The 19288-nt window shown below is 45.5% G+C and overlaps 1 protein-coding gene across 9 annotated transcripts in view; it reads left to right on the forward strand.

Annotated features, from left to right (window-relative positions):
- Nucleotides 1-353: 353 nt before the first annotated feature.
- odr4 (odr-4 GPCR localization factor homolog) overlaps nt 354-19288 on the forward strand; it is a 139071-nt gene continuing 120136 nt past the window's right edge. For 3 of the 9 annotated variants that reach the window (XM_070887107.1, XM_070887111.1, XM_070887113.1), the window contains exons 1-3: nt 354-485; nt 3289-3363; nt 3550-3655. The gene's annotated coding sequence lies outside the window, so the exon portion shown is untranslated. Of the gene's footprint in view, nt 486-974; nt 998-3288; nt 3364-3549; nt 3656-6439; nt 6522-19288 lie in introns of those variants that run through there. The other 6 variants (XM_070887112.1, XM_070887115.1, XM_070887116.1 and 3 more) reach the window with 3 other exon arrangements.

Consider the following 19288-nt stretch of genomic DNA (forward strand, 5'->3'; position numbering starts at 1 on the left):
GATGTGGGGAAGCACAACTGCTCCTTCAAGGAGCCAGTACAGGCACAACGGGCAGAATGACCGCTGTGCTGTAAATTTCTATGAATCTAGCTGGCAAAAAAAAATCACCGACAAATCTGAAAAATTATCTTTTTAAGTCAGTGTTCCAATCCCATGGCATTGGCCTGTGTTGTAACTGAAATGCATTGGGACCGACACTGGCTGGCTTGCTTGCTTGCTTGCTTGCTCGCTCTCGCTCTCTCTCTCTCTCTGGCACTGCCTGCCCGCGGGGGGCGCTGTTTGCACTTGAATGCGCAGCGCGCGCCCAGCCGTTAACCGCCCTGCCCACGCGCAGCGCTCCTGGCGGTTAGTGAGCCACACGTCATCAGTGCGGGCCATCCGCCGCTGATTGGCCGAGAGCCGTAGCGGGAGGTTACGGCGAAATCTTGATCGAAAAAAAACGACGCCACCTGAGGAAAAAGTGAAGGGGAAGGGAAAAGAGAGAGGTAAGAGAAAAGTTATATACTGACATCTGCTGCAGCACAGTCCGGCCTTCAGTAAACCTACTCAAATCTCAGGATCGGCTGTCTTAGGTCAGTCAGTCAGCCCGTGAGGTTCCCGGCTCGCCGCCAGGTGACACGGCATAAAATATACCGCCCTTTGCTCACCCGCCCCCTGAGGGAGGGAAACATTTAACGCGGCTGGAAACGCGAGGCAGCGTCAGTCAACTGCGAACAATAGGATGGATGGGAGGCATTCTGAGCCAGGCGCCTGCCACCTTATTATTATTTGATTATTTTACTATTACTTTCCTGACCGATTATTATTTGGAAGATGTTGTTTAGTGACGTATCCTGAAATGACGCCGTCACTGTGAGGTCACAATGAGCGTGGTGCCGTCAACATTCCCCCGTTGACCTCACAATGTGATTGTAGCTCCGCCCCCGGGTTACCCTCAATCACCGGGCGGAGCGGGTCAGGCCTTGCAAGTGACAATACTGCATCAGATTATTGTCTTGTAACTACCCCAGCTGTGGTCATTAACCTATTTAATACATACATACATGATTGACCCTGTAATTAAAAGCATATACTCTCAAAATTGCTTTTATATCGGCAGTGAAAGGGAAGTTTGTGGGAGGGTGTCCGTGCCAGGTTGTCCCTGGAGATGGAGTGTACCGGTGTACACTCGCGGCCTTCCGAGCGTACACCGGTACACTCCATCTCCAGGGACAACCTGGAGTGCATCATTTCAACAGGGAACAAAATGTTAATTTAATTTGATTTGTCAAGGTTCCCTTTAATGTTTATTAGTTAATTTGTGGATGTTTGTGTCCTTACAAAAGGGGGCACTTGATTTAAAGTTATACCAAAAATAGTTGTGGGAGGGTGACGGGACAAACCTCGACAATCACCATGGTTTTTAAATCTTTGAGTTTCCTGCTTGTTGGCAGTAGTTTTGGCATCACCAGGGTCTCCACACTGGGAAGAGACTGTTCACCTGCTCTGTGTGCTGGAAGGGATTTACTCAGTCATCTCACCTGCTGAGGCACCAGCGAGTTCACCATGACGAGAGACCCATGAAATGTTCTGACTGGGGGAAGAGCTTTAAAACTAATAACCTTAAGAGACATCAGTTCACACTGTTCACAGAATCTTGCAGCACAGAAGGAGGTGCTTCACTTCATCGTGTCTGTGTCGGCTCTTTGAAGGAGCTGTCCAGTTTAGTTCTAAACCCTAGCTTTATCCCCAGAACCCTGCAAACTGGTCCTCTTCAAGTACATGTCCAATTGCCTTTTGGAAGTTCTGATGGAATTTGATTCCATCGCCCCTTCAGGAACGACCCTTTTTATGAAAACAATTCTCCTCATTTCCCCTCTAGTTCTTTTGGCAATTATTCTGAATCTATGACTCTGGTTACCGACTCACTTGCCAGAGTTTCTCCCTACTTGCTCCATCAAACCCCCTCATAATTAGGTCTCCCCTTAACCTTTGCTGCTCTAACGGGAACAATCCCAGCTTCTGCAATCTCTCCACATAACTGAAGTCCCTTATCCATGGTATCATCCTGGAAAACCTCAGTAACCTCTCCAAGGCCATGAAATCCTTCCTAAAGTGTGGTGCTTAGAATTGTACACAATAGTCCAACTGAGGCCTAACCAGTGATTTATAAAGGTTTAGTGTAACTTCCTTATTTTTGTATTCAATGGCCCTATTTGCAAAGCCAAGTTTCCAATATGCTTTCTGAACTGCTTTATCAACTTGCTGTGGCACCTTCAAAGATTTGTGTATATGCACCCCCAGATCTCTATGTTCTTGCACGCCCCTCAAAATAGTACCATTGTTGTTTCTCCCAAAGTGCATCACTTTGCAGTTATCTCATTAAATTGCATCTACCATGTGTCAGTCATGGCTCAGTTGGTAGCACCCTCACCTCTGAGTCAGAAGGTTGTGTGTTTAAGTCCCACTCCAGGGACTTAAGCACAAAAATGTAGGCTGACAATCCAGTGCAGTACTGAGGGAGCACTGCACTGTCGGAGGTGCCGTCTTTCGGATGAGGCGTTAAACTGAGGCTGCGTCTGCTCTCTTAGGTGGACATAAAAGATCCTATGGCACTATCCTTAAGTCAACATCACTAAAACAGATTATCTGGTCATTATCACATTGCTCTTTGTGGGAGCTTGCTGAGCATAAATTGGCTGCCGCGTTTCCTACATTACAACAGTGACTCCACTTCAAAAAGTGCTTCATTGGCTGTAAAGCACTTTGGGACGTCTGGTGGTCATGAAAGATGCTATGTAAATGCAAGTGTTTGTTCCTCTTGTCTCCGTACTGATCTTCAAAACTGTACTACCAGTTGCAAATGTTGCATACTGGGCCTGCACCATGTTTTCCAGAGTTTGAGCAGCTCCACCAGGCCAATCCAACATTGTGGTGCCCATTAAAAATCTTCCTTTACTTTTTATTAACATTGTGTAGTACTTTGACAAAGTTTCCATCAAAGTTTTTTTTAAAGTTTTGCAAAGAGCTGATTCCCATGTTGGAGTGTTTTGCCAAAAAAACGATGGGTGAATTCTCAATTTGAATGCTGAGCTGAGCAAAACCTGCTCTTGCAGCATGTGATCCTTTTTGCACTAATTCATTGTTTGCATTTGCAATAATCATACTTCGTTATATGCTCAGTATCAAAATAGTTTCACATTGGTATTCCATTTATCTTGTGATTCATTTCTCTTTACTACAATGTCTATTCAGTATTTTCCCATTGACAAAGTATTTACTGGTTGTTATCTGCCCTGTCTCTTACAGCCATGATTTGTGAAAATCAATGAAAATACTGTCAAGAAAACTCTGCCAAACTTCACACAGCAAAATATCTTGAAGGTGAAATTAATCCTGTTGATAATTTTAATGTAAAAGTTTGTTTGCTCCATTTGTTTTGGTAAAGCTACCAATTTGAGGAATTTAAATCCCAATAGTTCCTCCCTTGCTACTTCTTTCTCTGGAGAATTGGTATAGTTGGCTTGCAATCTACTCCTCTAAACTTAGTCTTTTATGTTTTTTTTCTAGAATTCCCATTCCTTCCAAAACAGAATGTGTATTTTGAGGAACTTCTGGAGTCTCTTATGTTCAGTATATCAAGCACTGTAGACAGTTCCAAAGGAGGTGTACTAAGGTAATAAAAACAGAAAGTGCTGGAAATACTCAGCAGGTCAGACAGCATCTGTGGAGAGAGAAGAGAAATATAGTTAACATTTCAGGTCGATGACCTTTTGTCAGAACTGGAAAAAGTTAGAGATATAATAAGGTTTTAAGCAAGTGCAGAGGCAGGGAAAGGATGGAGGGGAGAAAAGAGCAAAAGGGAAGGTCTGAGATAGGATGGAAGGCAGGAAAGATTAAATGACAAAAGGTATGATTGTAAAAGCAAAAGGACATGGTAATGGGACAAGTAAAGAAACAAAAGATGGGTCTAGAAGAAGTGTAAGTGGAAATAGCAGCATCATCAACAGCTGGGAGAGGATGATCCATTGAATGAGGAGACTGGTGGGATGGAAGGTGAGGACAAGGGGAACCCTATCGTGGTTCTGGCATGCAGGGGAAGGGGTGAAGTGTGGGAAATGGAATGGACACGGTAAAGGGCCATGTTAGCCACGGTAGAGGGGAATCCTCGGTTGAGGAAAAAGGAAGCACGTATATGGAAGGTGGCATCATCAGAACAGATGCGGCAGAGATGGAGAAACTGGGAGAATGAAATAGAGTACTTACAGGAAGCGGGATGGGAGGAAGTGTAGTCAAGGTAACTGTGGGAGTCAGTGGGCTTATAGTAGATGTTTGTAGATAGCCTAGCCCCAGAAATGGAGACAGAGAAATCGAGGAAGGGAAGGGAAGAGTTGGAGATGAACCATGTGAAGGGAAGGGTGGAAATTGGAAGCAAAGTGAAGGAAATTTTTCAGATCAGGGCAAGAGCAGGAAATGGAACCGATACAGCCATCAACGTACTGGAAAAAGAGGTGAGAGAGGGGACCTGAGTAGGACTGGAAAAAGGCTGCTCCACATACCCTGCGAAAAGGCAAGCATAGCAAGGATCCATGCGGGTTCCCCATAGCAACACCTTTAATTTGGAGGAAGTGAGTGGAGTCAAAGGAGAAGTTGTTCACTGAGAAAATGTTCAGCCAGGTGCAGGAAGTACGTGGTGATGGATAGGGACTGGTTAGGCCTCTGTTCACAGAAGAAGCAGAGGGCCCTCAGGCTGTCCTGGTGGGAGAGGGGGTGTAGAAGGATTGGACGTCCATGGTGAAAAGGAGATGGTTAGGGTCAGGAAACTCGAAACTGTTGAAGTAGTGGATGGCTTTGAAAGAGGCATGGATGTAGATGGGAACAGACTGGACAAGGGGAGAAAAAATAGAGTCGAGATAGGAAGAAATCCATGAGGCAGAGACAGGTTGAAACAACGGGTCTACCAGGACAATCCAGTTTATAGATTTTGGGAAGGAGGTAGAAGTGGACTATTAGATTGGAGGCCGTGGAGTCCAGAGAAGGTGAGGTTAGTGACAGTCTTGGAAACGATGGCTTGATGTTCGGTAGTGGGGTCATGGTCCAGGGGGAGATAGGAGGAGGAGGAGATGTCAGAGAGTTGGTGTACATTCTCGGCAAGTTAGAGGCTGGTTCTCCAAACAACAGCAGCACCACCCTTGTCAGCAGGTTTAATGACAAGGTTGGGGTTGGATCTGAGAAAACAGAGTGCTGCAAGTTCAGAGGGAGGTAGGTTGGAATGAGTGAGGGGAGCAGAGAAATTGAGATGGCCAATGTCATGCTGGCAGTTAGCAATGAATAGATCTAGGGAGGATGAGAGGCCAGAGGGTGGGGTTCAGGTAGAACGAGAATTCTGAAAACGGGAGCAAGGATTCACTGTGCGGGGGAAGACTCCTGGCCAAAGAAGTGGGCATGAAGGCAACGGAGAAAGAGCTCAGCATTATGCCGAGCTCAATTCATTGAGGTGGGTGCATAAGGGGATGAAGCTCAGGCCTTTAATGAGGACTGATCGTTTGAGGTCAGAGAGAGAAAGATCAGAGGGGATGGTGAAAACACAGGAGCGGGTGAGATTGGAAGAAGGGATGGGGTCAGAGGAAAGTGATGGCGAAGAAGGTTTCGGATGGGCATTGGTATCCAAGAGTTGCTGAAGATTGTGAATTTTTACACCTGAAAGGAAGAAAAAATGTTTTTTGTGTACTAAAGTAGCTAGCTCAACCCAGCATTTCTGTAGACATAAGTCTGCAATCCATATTCTTCTCAGTTTAGTTAACGTTTGTTATTCCTATGTAAGTTATGGGGATCAATTTGAAAGCTCCTGTGCTGGGATAAGTCATAAATATGATTATTGTGAATCTTCCCTGTAGTAGTCACAAAAACGTAAAAGACAAGGATGAGGAAAGCGCATTTCCCAGACTGGGATCCAGATGTGTTTTCAACTTCCCTGAAGATTGTAACTCTGCCTGGCACATTATTCTAGACATTTGTCATTTCCATCTGGTATCTGATCTAAATTTATTTTTCTGGTTTATATTTATGACCTCTATTGTGCCTATTATTTTGAAGTAATGTTCAGGTTAAAAATATCAACCAAATTGTACAATGTATTAGATACTTCAATGAGGCATATGTGTAGCTGCAGATTATTCCTCAATAAACCCAAAATACGAATGAAATAATTGTTAAGAGGAAAGTACAGTCTACTTTTGCCTTAGAATCATAAATGTTGTAAAAGGAGATTGATATTTGTAAACTCTCTCAAACGCTCATCCTGTTTGCTTTAAAATTGCTGCAGGAGTCTCTGCGAACAGTTTTCTGTAGAACTCCACTCCTTTAACATTGTGAAATCTAACTCCTTTGGGGGACATTGAAGTATGGGCAGCTTTTTTCATTCATGATGTCACTGGAGACAAACTTTATGTTGTCACAGGAAGGGAGTTCTACATAGAATATCTGTTCCAAAGTAGCTGCAGCCAACAGTTCTAAACAAAGGGTGACTTGAGAAAATACCGGTAAGTATAAAAATATCTCTCTCTCTTTATAACATATAGGATTTTGTGGCAGTCAGTCAACTATACTTCACCTTTAATCCTACAGTGTAAACAGCATGAAATGCAATATTTGGAGTTTGTACTGATATCTGTCTACATTGCCTGCAGCTGTCAGCACAAGCACAAAAACTAAATTTTTAAAAACGCATAAAATATTATTTTTTAAAAATACCAGGAAGGGAATTTAGTGAGTAATCTAACTGAGAGAATTCAAATTACATCATAAACCACAAGCTAATCAAATAATATCTTTGTTTGCATAAAAACTTTCAACATAGCAATAAAGAGAAAATATTTGCCATCTAAACACACTAGTTTGAAACAAACTTTTAGACCGTAATTTTGCGGGGGGTCAGCAAGCGCAATCGGTGGCAGGTTAGGTGTGTCATGTATGTACATGCTGTTTGTAGCCACCAGATGGTGTCATTGTTGGAGGCCACTGAGCAGCACACACTTTGTGCTGCTCGGGTATAAAAGGCCAGCCATTTTGTGAGTCAGGCACTTTGGGCCGTAATAAAGTAGAAACAAGGTTGTACCTTATTCAGTTAAACAGTACTCAGTTTGTACCTTTATTGCATACTTAACATTTGGCGATGAGAATACAAAAACCTTTGTTGCAAAATGAGCACGATTGGATTTTTAGAGCGATTCGTGGAGGGAGAAGATTGGGAAGACTTTGTGAGCCGTTTGAACCAGTACTTCGTGGCCAACAAAATGAAGGAGGTCGACGTTGCAGATCGGCGCCCGGCCATGTTCCTCACTGTGTGCGGTTCAAAGACCTACGGTCTGACAAAGAATCTACTCATGCCGAGTGATCCAACAGAGAAAATGTATGAGGAGTTGTGTACATTGATACGGGAGCACCTCAAGCCAGACGACGGTATCATCATCTCGAGATACAGGTTTTATATACACGATCGGAGGGCCAGAGCGCGGCGGAATTCGTTGCTGACCTGAGACGCCTAGCGAGACCGTGCAAGTTCGGGACGGTGTTGGCAGACATGCTGCGGGACTTCTTCGTTATCGGTATCAACCACGAGGTGATCCTGCGCAAACTTCTGGCGGTGGAGGAGTTGGATTTAAAAAGGGCCATCCAGATCACTCAATCATGTATAACGACGGACAGGAGTTTAAAGCACATATCGGTGAAGAACCGAACCTCGGCAAGTACTGTAAATGCTATTCGGTGTTCGGGAGAGCGACACATGGCAGGGCCTATCCGGCTGCATTCACGAATGATTCGGCGTTCGGCAGAGCGGCACATGGCAGGGCCTATCCGGCTGCATTCGCGAAACCTGTGGCTGCCCAAAGTCCGTCAGCTGGAATGTATCCGACTTTTCCGTGTTGGCGCTGTGGGGGAAATCATCAGCACCAGCAGTGGCGATTTAAGCAATATAGTTGCAAAGGCTGTCTGAGAGTGGGGCATCTCCAGCACAATTGTCCACAGATGAGCAAGCAAGCTGCGACACACCATGTGGAGGATAAGAGTCAGACTAGTGCGGATCCGGATAAGCAATCCGAGATGCCAGAGGAGGAAGTGTTTGGACTGTACTCTTTCATAACCAAGAATAAACCAATTTTGATTAATGTGAAGTTTAATAGGATACCGGTATCGATGGAACTGGACACACGGTCGAGTCAATCGATCGTGAACGAGAGGACATTTACTAAGCTGTGGGATACTAAGACTGTGAGGCCCAGGCTGAGCCCTGTTAATGCCAAGCTGCACACGTACACCAAAGAACTGATAAAGGTGATTGACAGTGCACAAATTAATGTGTCGTATAACGGTGCGGTTCACGAGTTGCCACTGTGGATTGTTCTAGGCAGTGGCCCAACGCTGTTCGGCAGGAGCTGGTTGGAGAAAATCAGATGCGACTGGAACGACATAAAGGCGGTGTTGTCGGAGGAAGATACATGTGCCCAAGTATTGAGCAGGTTCCCCTCGCTGTTCGAACCGGGTATCGGCAACTTCACGGGAGCCAAGGTGCATCATAAAGCTTGGGCACTGCCATATATGATGAGGGAGAAGGTCAAAATTGAACTGGACAACTCCAGCGTGAAGGGATCATATCACCGGTCAAATTTAATGAATGGGCCAGCCTCATTGTTCCTGTGCTGAAAAGTGATGACACAGTCAGAATCTGTGGAGACTACAAGGCTACGATCAACAGGGTTTCGAAACAAGATCAGTACCCGTTACCGAAGGCTGATGACTTATTTGCGACGCTAGCCGGGGTGAAGTCATTCACAAAACTGGACTTGACATCGGTGAATTGACGTCGGCCTATATGATGCAGGAGTTGGTCGAGACATCAAGGAGACTTACGTGCATTAACACGCAGAAAGGACTTTTTATTTACTACAGGTGCCCGTTTGAGTCAGAGCTTTCGAGAAAGCCACCAATCTGCTTTGCTCGAACAAGCTTCTGGTACATTATGACCCATGTCATATGGAATTGGTTGCGTGTTACAACAAGACAATGAGTCGGGAAACTTCAACCTGTCGCGTATGCTTCCAAATGTTTGTCTAAAGCAGAGAGAGCCTACAGTATGGTAGAAAAAGAAGCTTTAGCGTATGTGACGGGGTGTTAAGAAGATACATCAATACGTGTTCGGTCTGAGGTTTGAATTAGAGACCGATCACAAGCTGCTCATTTCGTTGTTTTCCAAGAGCAAAGGTATCAATACCAACGCTTCATCCCGCATCCAACGGTGGGCGCTGACATTATCTGCCTATGATTATGTCATTCGCCACAGACCTGGCACAGAGAGTTGTGCTGCTGCTTTGAGCTGGTTGCCATTGCCCACACTGGAAGTGGAAATGCCACACCCAGCAGATTTAATGTTAAATCATGGATGCTTTTGAGAGTGAAGGTACCCTTGTCACGGCTCAACAAGTTAAGACCTGGACCAGCCAGGTCCCGATATTATTGGTGGCAAAGGGTTGCACCCTCAAAGGGGATTGGTCTGCCATACCTAAGCAAATGTGCGAGGAGTCCAAACCGTACATTCGTCTCAAGGACGAACTGTCTATTCAAGTAGATTGCATATTGTGGGGCAATCGAGTTGTAATGCCTAAGAAAGGGAGAGAGAAGTTTGTGCGTGAATTACACAGCACATATCCTGGTATAGTGATGATGAAGGCCATCAGCAGGTCCCATGTGTGGTGGCCAGGAATTGATTCTGAGCTGGAAGCATGCATACATGCAACACCTGCATGAAGCTCAGCAAAGCACCAGCGGAATCGCCACTAAGTCTGTGGTTATGGCCATCCAATCCTTGGTCCAGGATCCATGTAGATTTTGCTGGTCCCTTCCTGGGCAAGGTGTTTTTAGTGGTGGTGGATGCTTATTCGAAGTGGATAGAATGCATAATCATGTTATCGGCATGTTTGTCCACGGCAGCCATAGAGAATCTCAATGTCATGTTCGCGGCATATGGTCTGCCTGACATAATGGTGAGTGACAGTGGGTTGTGCTTCACCAGTTAGGAGTTTCAGGAGTTTGTAAAACTTAACGGCATAAAACATGTAAGGTCAGCACGTTCAAGCCTGCGTCCAACGGGCAAGCATAACGTGCAGTACAAATTATCAAGCAAAGCATGAGGAGAGTAACCCAAGGTTCACTGCAGACCCACTTGTCTTGCATACTGTTGAGTTACAGGACAAGACCCCACACACTCTTAGAGGTCTCGCTTGCTGAACTCATGATGAAAAGAGGCCTTAAGACCAAGTTATCTCTTGTACACCCGGATTTAAATAATCATGTTGAATACAGAAGACAGAATCAACAAGGGTACCACGATCGCGCAACTGTGTCACGTGAGATTTCTGTGAATGATTCTGTATATGTGTTGAATTATGGTCAGGGTCCCAAATGGGTCGCTGGTACGATCATGGCCAAGGAGGTCAACAGAGTGTTAGTTATTAAGCTCAAGAATGGGCAAACTTGCAGGAAACACATGGATCAAACAAAGCTGAACACACAGACGAGCCAGAGCAGTCGGACGAAGAAACTCGACGACCAACCAACCTACCAGCAGTCTTCAGTGGACTCGAGGGTCATCAGTGAACCCGGAATTTCCATCGCGGACATGTTAAATAAAAATGGACTTGCAATTCCTGACATGGCCATTGCCACCCCCAACAAGTCATCCATCCAGCCACCAGCCACAACAGACTCCGCACATTCACCCAAAGCTGGAATCGAACTGAGACGGTCAACCCGGGAGCATAAAGCACCGGACCGTCTCAACTTGTGAAAGACTGTGATAAGATCTCAGAGGAGGGTATTGTCATGTATGTACATGCTGTTTGTAGCCACAAGATCATGTCATTGTTGGCGGCTACTGAGCAGCATGCACATGGTGCTACTCGGGTATAAAGGGCCAGCCATTTTGTGATTCAGACACGTTTGGCCATAATAAAGCAAAAACAAGATTGTATCTTGTTCAGTTAAACAGTACTCAGTTTGTACCTTTATTGCATACTTAACAGGGTGGAAAAGGGTTTTTTTCCACAGCGGGCTGGGACCCCCCCCTGTGAACCCGCCGCCACGTGCCTTTCTTAATGTCGGGTCTGTCAGCGCTGAGCAGACCAGAGGTGCAGCGGTGGGTGGCCCGATTCAAGTAATTAGTGGCTTGTTTAGAGCCACTTAAGAATGATTTTCAGCTTATCTTTTGCATTTCACACCTCGCCCACGGGTCTACGCTGCTCTTGGACCACGTCTGTCAAGCTGAGGCGGGAGTTCAGTGGCCATTGAATCAACTGGATCAGTTCCTATCGAGTGGAGGGTAGCCAATGTAACCCCACTTTTTAAAAAAGGAGGGAGAGAGAAAGCAGGGAATTATAGACCGGTCAGCCTGACCTCAGTAGTGGGTAAAATGATGGAATCAATTATTAAGGATGTCATAGCAGCGCATTTGGAAAATGGTGACATGATAGGTCCAAGTCAGCATGGATTTGTGAAAGGGAGATCATGCTTGACAAATCTTCTGGAATTTTTTGAGGATGTTTCCAATAAAGTGGACAAAGGAGTACCAGTTGATGTGGTATATTTGGACTTTCAGAAGGCTTTCGACAAGGTCCCACACAGGAGATTAATGTGCAAAGTTAAAGCACATGGGATTGGGGGTAGTGTGCTGACGTGGATTGAGAACTGGTTGTCAGACAGGAAGCAAAGAGTAGGAGTAAATGGGTACTTTTCGGAATGGCAGCCAGTGACTAGTGGGGTACCGCAGGGTTCTGTGCTGGGGCCCCAGCTGTTTACATTGTACATTAATGATTTAGACGAGGGGATTAAATGTAGTATCTCCAAATTTGCGGATGACACTAAGTTGGGTGGCAGTGTGAGCTGCGAGGAGGATGCTATGAGGCTACAGAGTGACTTGGATAGGTTAGGTGAGTGGGCAAATGCGTGGCAGATGAAGTATAATGTGGATAAATGTGAGGTTATCCACTTTGGTGGTAAAAACAGAGAGACAGACTATTATCTGAATGGTGACAGATTAGGAAAAGGGAAGGTGCAACGAGACCTGGGTGTCATGGTACATCAGTCATTGAAGGTTGGCATGCAGGTACAGCAGGCGGTTAAGAAAGCAAATGGCATGTTGGCCTTCATAGCGAGGGGATTTGAGTACAGGGGCAGGGAGGTGTTGCTGCAGTTGTACAGGGCCTTGGTGAGGCCACACCTGGAGTATTGTGTACAGTTTTGGTCTCCTAACTTGAGGAAGGACATACTTGCTATTGAGGGAGTGCAGCGAAGATTCACCAGACTGATTCCCGGGATGGTGGGACTGACCTATCGAGAAAGACTGGATCAACTGGGCTTGTATTCACTGGAGTTCAGAAGAGTGAGAGGGGACCTCATAGAAACGTTTAAAATTCTGACGGGTTTGGACAGGTTGGATGCAGGAAGAATGTTCCCAATGTTGGGGAAGTCCAGAACCAGGGGTCACAGTCTAAGGATAAGGGGTAAGCCATTTAGGACCGAGATAAGGAGAAACTTCTTCACCCAGAGAGTGGTGAACCTGTGGAATTCTCTACCACAGGAAGTAGTTGAGGCCAATTCACTAAATATATTCAAAAGGGAGTTAGATGAAGTCCTTACTACTCGGGGGATCAAGGGGTATGGCGTGAAAGCAGGAAGTGGGTACTGAAGTTTCATGTTCAGCCATGAACTCGTTGAATGGCGGTGCAGGCTAGAAGGGCTGAATGGCCTGCTCCTGCACCTATTTTCTATGTTTCTATGTTTCTATGACAGCTTCAAAAAGCTCCCACCTGAGAGATATCTTCCCTCAACCACAAACTCTTCCTCACAGCATTTCCACAACAGGTTCACCATGCTGCCAGTCTTTACACAAGTCTCCATCCAGTCTGACCTCATTACCTCTCTCACCATTGACAGATCGCTTCTGTCATCTTTACTTCACTTACCATCCATTCCATCTGCTTGGGTGCCTTTTATACACACACCTTGGTCCTCAGAATCCCACCACGATCAGCCCCAACACCAGCAGCACCAGGCTCACAAACAGCACCAACAACAATACCAACCTTCACCGCAAACAACATAGGACAGAGGCCATCAGCACCCGACCACATTGCTCCTAGGAATGGCCTCACCCTGGCCAGATTTACTCCACGTGACGCGCCAGGTTGGCACCACCTCACACCAACACCATAAAGCACCCCTACAATGATTAAGCCAATCCTTTCACACTCCGTTATGTCTCACCATTCACTGCAACTCACTGAGCCACTTCCAAAGGTGCACACAAATCTGTCCAAGAATGCAAAATGTTGAAAATAAATGTTTCAATGTTTGACACCACATTAACAGAAACTTTATTTGACATTGGATAAAACACCCAAGTGCCTATCCTTGTGTGTTGTTAGAGGATGAGAGTGAGTGTGAGGGGTAGCTAGTGAGATGGGGATGTGATAATGTAGATAGGGGATGGATAGAGGTCTACGGTAAATTGGTGTGAGTAAGGATTGCAGGAGTAGGGTCGGGAAGGCAGAGTTATGGAGATGTGATGAGAGGCACAGCAGGATGAGGTTGAGTGCGGCTTTGTACTAATGTTTCGTGATCTACTGAGATAATTGAAACATTTGCGGCACTACACCCAGGTCCTCCTGACCACATCCTTGTTTGTGTTCTCCTCTGCAATGTGCAACCAGGCTGTATTGATCTCCTGCGGAGGTCTCTTCCACCCATTGAAAGGGATGAGGACCTCCCTGCGTTATATGGAGGGAGTCATGGGAGAGCCTGCGTGCAGCCCTGTGCCTTTGTGTAGTGCTTGTCTGTGTACCTCAATGTGTAAAACACTGACAGCACAGATGTCAAAATAAATTTGGAAATAGTCCCTTTAAGGAAGCTAGCTGATGACGTGACATGAATGATGTCACCAGATCTGCTTCCTCTGATAGGGCCGGGAATCCTGCTGGGCGGGCTTAACAGGCCCTATCAAGGGAAATTCATTTTACATAGGATGGAGCTAGCAGCAGGGTCGGGACCCGCCACCAGGTCGCCCACCACGGACCCACCGAGGTCAGCAAAATCGCGGCCAGAAAGTTTACTTTTTTCTATCAGTTTCTGCTATTCAGTAAGTTGGATAATTTATTTCATACCTAATTTATGTTGCCAGATAAGCAAAGGTGGCTAATGCCAACTACATTGCCTCCTCCTAACACAAACAACTTGCATTTATACAGTGTCTTTAATGTCGCAAGGCACTTCACAGTAGCATTATCAAACTAAATGTGACACTGAGCCACATAAGGAAATATTACTAAAAGTGACCAAAAACTTGGTCAAAGAGAGAGGTTTTAAGGAGCATCTTAAAGGAGGAGAGAGAGATAGAGAGGCGGAGAGGTTTAGGAAGGGAATTCCAGAGCTTAGGGCCGAGGCAGCTGAAGGCAGGGCTGCCAATGGCGGAGCGATTAAAATCGGGGTTGCACAAGAGGCCAGAACTGGAGTAGTGCAGAGATCCCGGAGGGTTGTAAGGCTGGAGGAGGTTACAGAGATAGGAGGGGCGAGGCCATGGAGAGATTTGAAAACAAGGATGAGAATTTTAAAATCGAGACATTGCCAGAACGGGAGCCAATGTAGGTTAGCGAGCACAAGGGTGATAGGTGAATGGGGCTTGGTTTGAGTCAGGATATGGGGAGCAGAGATTTGGATGAGCTCAGGTTTATGGAGGGTGGAAAATGGGAGGCTGGCCACGAGAGCATTGGAATAGTCAAGTCTAGAGGTAACAAAGGCATGGATGAGGGTTTCAGCTGCAGATGAGCTGAGGCAGGATCATAGGCAGGCGATGTTACGGAGGTAGAAGCAGGTTCTTTTGGTGATGGACTGGCATATGTGCTCAGAAGCTCATCACATTGTCAAATAGGACTCCAAGGTTGTGAATGGTCTGTTTCAGCCTCAGACAGTGACCAGGGAGACAGATGGAGTCAGTGACTAGGGAATGGAATTTGTGGTGTAAGAAATATAAAATTTCAGGCAGACAGCGCATCTTTTGTGACGCTGCAAGTGTGAGTGAGGAAACCATTTTTTCTTTCGGAGTAACTATTGACAACGTGGTCAAATTGCATCATTGGCGACGTTGCAATGACTGTTGACATCACAGCCGTATTAACAACACTGCCAACCTGTACCATGTGTAAGTGGTTTTGCCCTTGGTGGTTTTGAATCACCCCCCCCTTACAACAGTTCTAGACACCGGAATTATAGTGGTGAATAGAATATACAGATCCTTTAGTTCTCGACCGTCGCAATGCTTTTATTCAAGTTAAAGCACACACCTGCACCCAGAAAAACACACCCTGGTGGTGTAAAACAAACAAAAACAGTATAGACCGGTCAGCCTGACATCGGTAGTGGGTAAAATGATGGAATCAATTATTAAGGATGTCATAGCAGTGCATTTGGAAAGAGGTAATATGATAGGTCCAAGTCAGCATGGATTTGTGAAAGGGAAATCATGCTTGACAAATCTTCTGGAATTTTTTGAGGATGTTTCCAGTAGAGTGGACAAGGGAGAACCAGTTGATGTGGTATATTTGGACTTTCAGAAGGCTTTCGACAAGGTCCCACACAAGAGATTAATGTGCAAAGTTAAAGCACATGGGATTGGGGGTAGTGTGCTGACATGGATTGAGAACTGGTTGTCAGACAGGAAGCAAAGAGTAGGAGTAAATGGGGACTTTTCAGAATGGCAGGCAGTGACTAGTGGGGTACCGCAAGGTTCTGTGCTGGGGCCCCAGCTGTTTACACTGTACATTAATGATTTAGACGAGGGGATTAAATGTAGTATCTCCAAATTTGCGGATGACACTAAGTTGGGTGGCAGTGTGAGCTGCGAGGAGGATGCTATGAGGCTGCAGAGCGACTTGGATAGGTTAGGTGAGTGGGCAAATGCATGGCAGATGAAGTATAATGTGGATAAATGTGAGGTTATCCACTTTGGTGGTAAAAACAGAGAGACAGACTATTATCTGAATGGTGACAGATTAGGAAAAGGGGAGGTGTCATGGTACATCAGTCATTGAAGGTTGGCATGCAGGTACAGCAGGCGGTTAAGAAAGCAAATGGCATGTTGGCCTTCATAGCGAGGGGATTTGAGTACAGGGGCAGGGAGGTGTTGCTACAATTGTACAGGGCCTTGGTGAGGCCACACCTGGAGTATTGTGTACAGTTTTGCTCTCCTAACCTGAGGAAGGACATTCTTGCTATTGAGGGAGTGCAGCGAAGGTTCACCAGACTGATTCCCGGGATGGCGGGACTGACCTATCAAGAAAGACTGGATCAACTGGGCTTGTATTCACTGGAGTTCAGAAGAATGAGAGGGGACCTCATAGAAACGTTTAAAATTCTGACGGGTTTAGACAGGTTAGATGCAGGAAGAATGTTCCCAATGTTGGGGAAGTCCAGAACCAGGGGTCACAGTCTGAGGATAAGGGGAAGCCATTTAGGACCGAGATGAGGAGGAATTTCTTCACCCAGAGAGTGGTGAACCTGTGGAATTCTCTACCACAGAAAGTTGTTGAGGCCAATTCACTAAATATATTCAAAAAGGAGTTAGATGAAGTCCTTACTACTAGGGGAATCAAGGGGTATGGTGAGAAAGCAGGAATGGGGTACTGAAGTTGCATGTTCAGCCATGAACTCATTGAATGGCGGTGCAGGCTAGAAGGGCCGAATGGCCTACTCCTGCACCTATTTTCTATGTTTCTATGCTTCTAACACACAACATTTGCCCATCTGAACAGACCCCTATCGCGAAGTACTCACGATTAAAACACCACTGCTTGGTTCAATAGGGCACCACCGAATCTGTCCAACAGATTTGTGCGTACGCCTATGATCAGTGCAGAAACTTCCCCACTAAACCCCTAAGACTTGGTTGGGACACACGACACCCCCTTTAGACTATGCGGTGGTCTTAAAGAATGTGTGGGCTGGGATAATGCTCACCAATTACCCCTCTGGCTTACTCGCTGCTTCTCCCGATGCTCATAGATGGTGGTTTCTTCTCTCCGTCCCAGATGGAGTGCTCGGACCTTGTGTGCGTTGAACGAAGCAAGCAAGCGTAGAAGAGGAGAGAGAGAGAGATGGCAGAAAATTGTCTCTCTTCTACCTGAAAAATGCTTCTGAATTCTTTGCGCCAAAAACCAGTCCTTTGCCTGAGGCTGTCCATCTGAAAGAGCAGTGAATCCCATTCCTTTGTTACTGGGCTCTTCTGGAGATAAAGGCTCCAACGAGTCTGGGTGGTCAATAGCTTTCTTTAGTCCTGAGGTTCCTGTGCTCCAAGGCTCTGAGTCATTTCAATGGCTTGATCACTGACCAATTTACTTGATCTTTCACTGATGGATTCCCATTACATGACAAAGGGTCCCCTTAGCCATCTTCCTGCGATTATCAGCCATTGACCAATCCCCACCCATCTGATGTGTATTCCTGTGGAACATGTTTGGACCTGTCTCAAGTCATGCTGTCTGCTCTTCTGCAGTAACAGAAAATATGTCCAAAAGCAAAGTCCAAAACTTAAAGTCCAAAATGCGTTGAAGTCTGTCGATGTTTCCGCATGTCTTACACATGTCACTAGATGCGTCCTATTTCTAAACATTTAACTCCAAAATCAGAGCTGCACCCACTTCTATTGATTGGAATTGAAGACATGTGCATTATAGAAAACAGCATCCTGTGTTTGCCTCTATATTTAAAAAACAAAATAATGGACGTGTCTAGTAACGCCGCTTTGTCAGCAGCAGTTTCTAACCCTATCTTGAACCAGTGATCCCTAACCCCTAATTCTAAACCCTAAATCGTGTGGTTTCTAACCCTAACCCTAACCCCTCCCCAATCCTAAATCGCTGCATGTCAATAGTTAATGTGCCGTCCTCAATGGTGCAAGTTGACTGTGTATTTTTACTTTTTTCTCTACAGATTTAGATAAAAACAAAACACCAAATAATCAGAATACAGTATGTTATTGTCTCTCATTTCATTATCTGAAAATCAGGACTGTCTTATTTGTCATTACATAAGCAACTGAATGATTTTTAGATTCACATTTATTTCCTTCTAATCTTTATTAATTGCAGTGTTCACAAAGATAGTCTCTGGACAGCTACTAGGCAGCTATGATCATAGTAGCTTATTTTTCATATAAGAACAGACGTACTGTTAAATTGCCTATCTTTGATGCTTGGAAGACACATCTGGTCAGCTTTCAAACCCTATTGTTTAAATCTGAGGAAGTTCTGCCATGACCACTTGGCTCCAGACCTAATTTCTGCCAAACATAGACAAAAGAGCTTATTCCTGAGGTGAAATGAGACTGGCTGCCCTTGACATCAAGACATCATTCAAATGAGCATAGCACCAAGGAGCACCAATAAAACTGAAGTCAGTGGGGATCAGGGGGAAAACTTTCCATTGGCTAGAGCCATACCTTGCACAAAGAAAGATGGTTATGGTTGTTTGAGGCCAATCATCTCAACCCAGGACATTGCTGCAGGAGTTCATTATGGCAGTATCCTAGCACAATTATCTTCAGTTGCGTCGTCAATGATCTTCCCGCCATCATAAGGTCAGAAGTGGAGCTGTTTGCTGATAATTGCACAGTATTCAGCTCCATTTGCAATTCCTCAGATAATGAAGCAGTCCATGCAGCAAGACTTGGACAACATTTAGGCTTGGGCTAATACATGGCATGAATGCCACTTACCATGTAACTGTCAGATAATGACCATCTCCAACAAGAGATAACCTAACCACCTCTCCTTGATATTCAATGGATTTCCTTCGACAAGTCTCCCATCATCAACATTCTGAGGGTCACCATTGACCAGAAACTCAACTGGACCAGCCAGTAAATGCTCTGGCTACTAGAGCTGGTCAGAGGCTGGGTATTCTGCAGTGAGTAGCTCAGCTCCTGACTCCCCAAAGCCTTTCCACCACTTACAATGCACAAGTCGGGGCTGTAATGGAATACTCTTCATTTGCTTGGATGGGTGCAATTGCAAAAACATCAAGAAGCTCGGTACTATCAAGGATAAATCAGTCACTTGATAGGCACCTCATTCATTAGTTTAAATGTCCACTCACTCCACCATTAGCATACCGTGGCAGCTGTCTGTACTAGCTTCAGGATGCACTGCAGCAACTTGCCAAGGCTTCTTTGGCAGCATCTTCCAAACCCGCAAGCTCCACCTCCTAG

This window comes from Pristiophorus japonicus, chromosome 8 (assembly GCF_044704955.1).
Source record: "Pristiophorus japonicus isolate sPriJap1 chromosome 8, sPriJap1.hap1, whole genome shotgun sequence".
Lineage (NCBI taxonomy): Eukaryota > Metazoa > Chordata > Chondrichthyes > Pristiophoridae > Pristiophorus > Pristiophorus japonicus.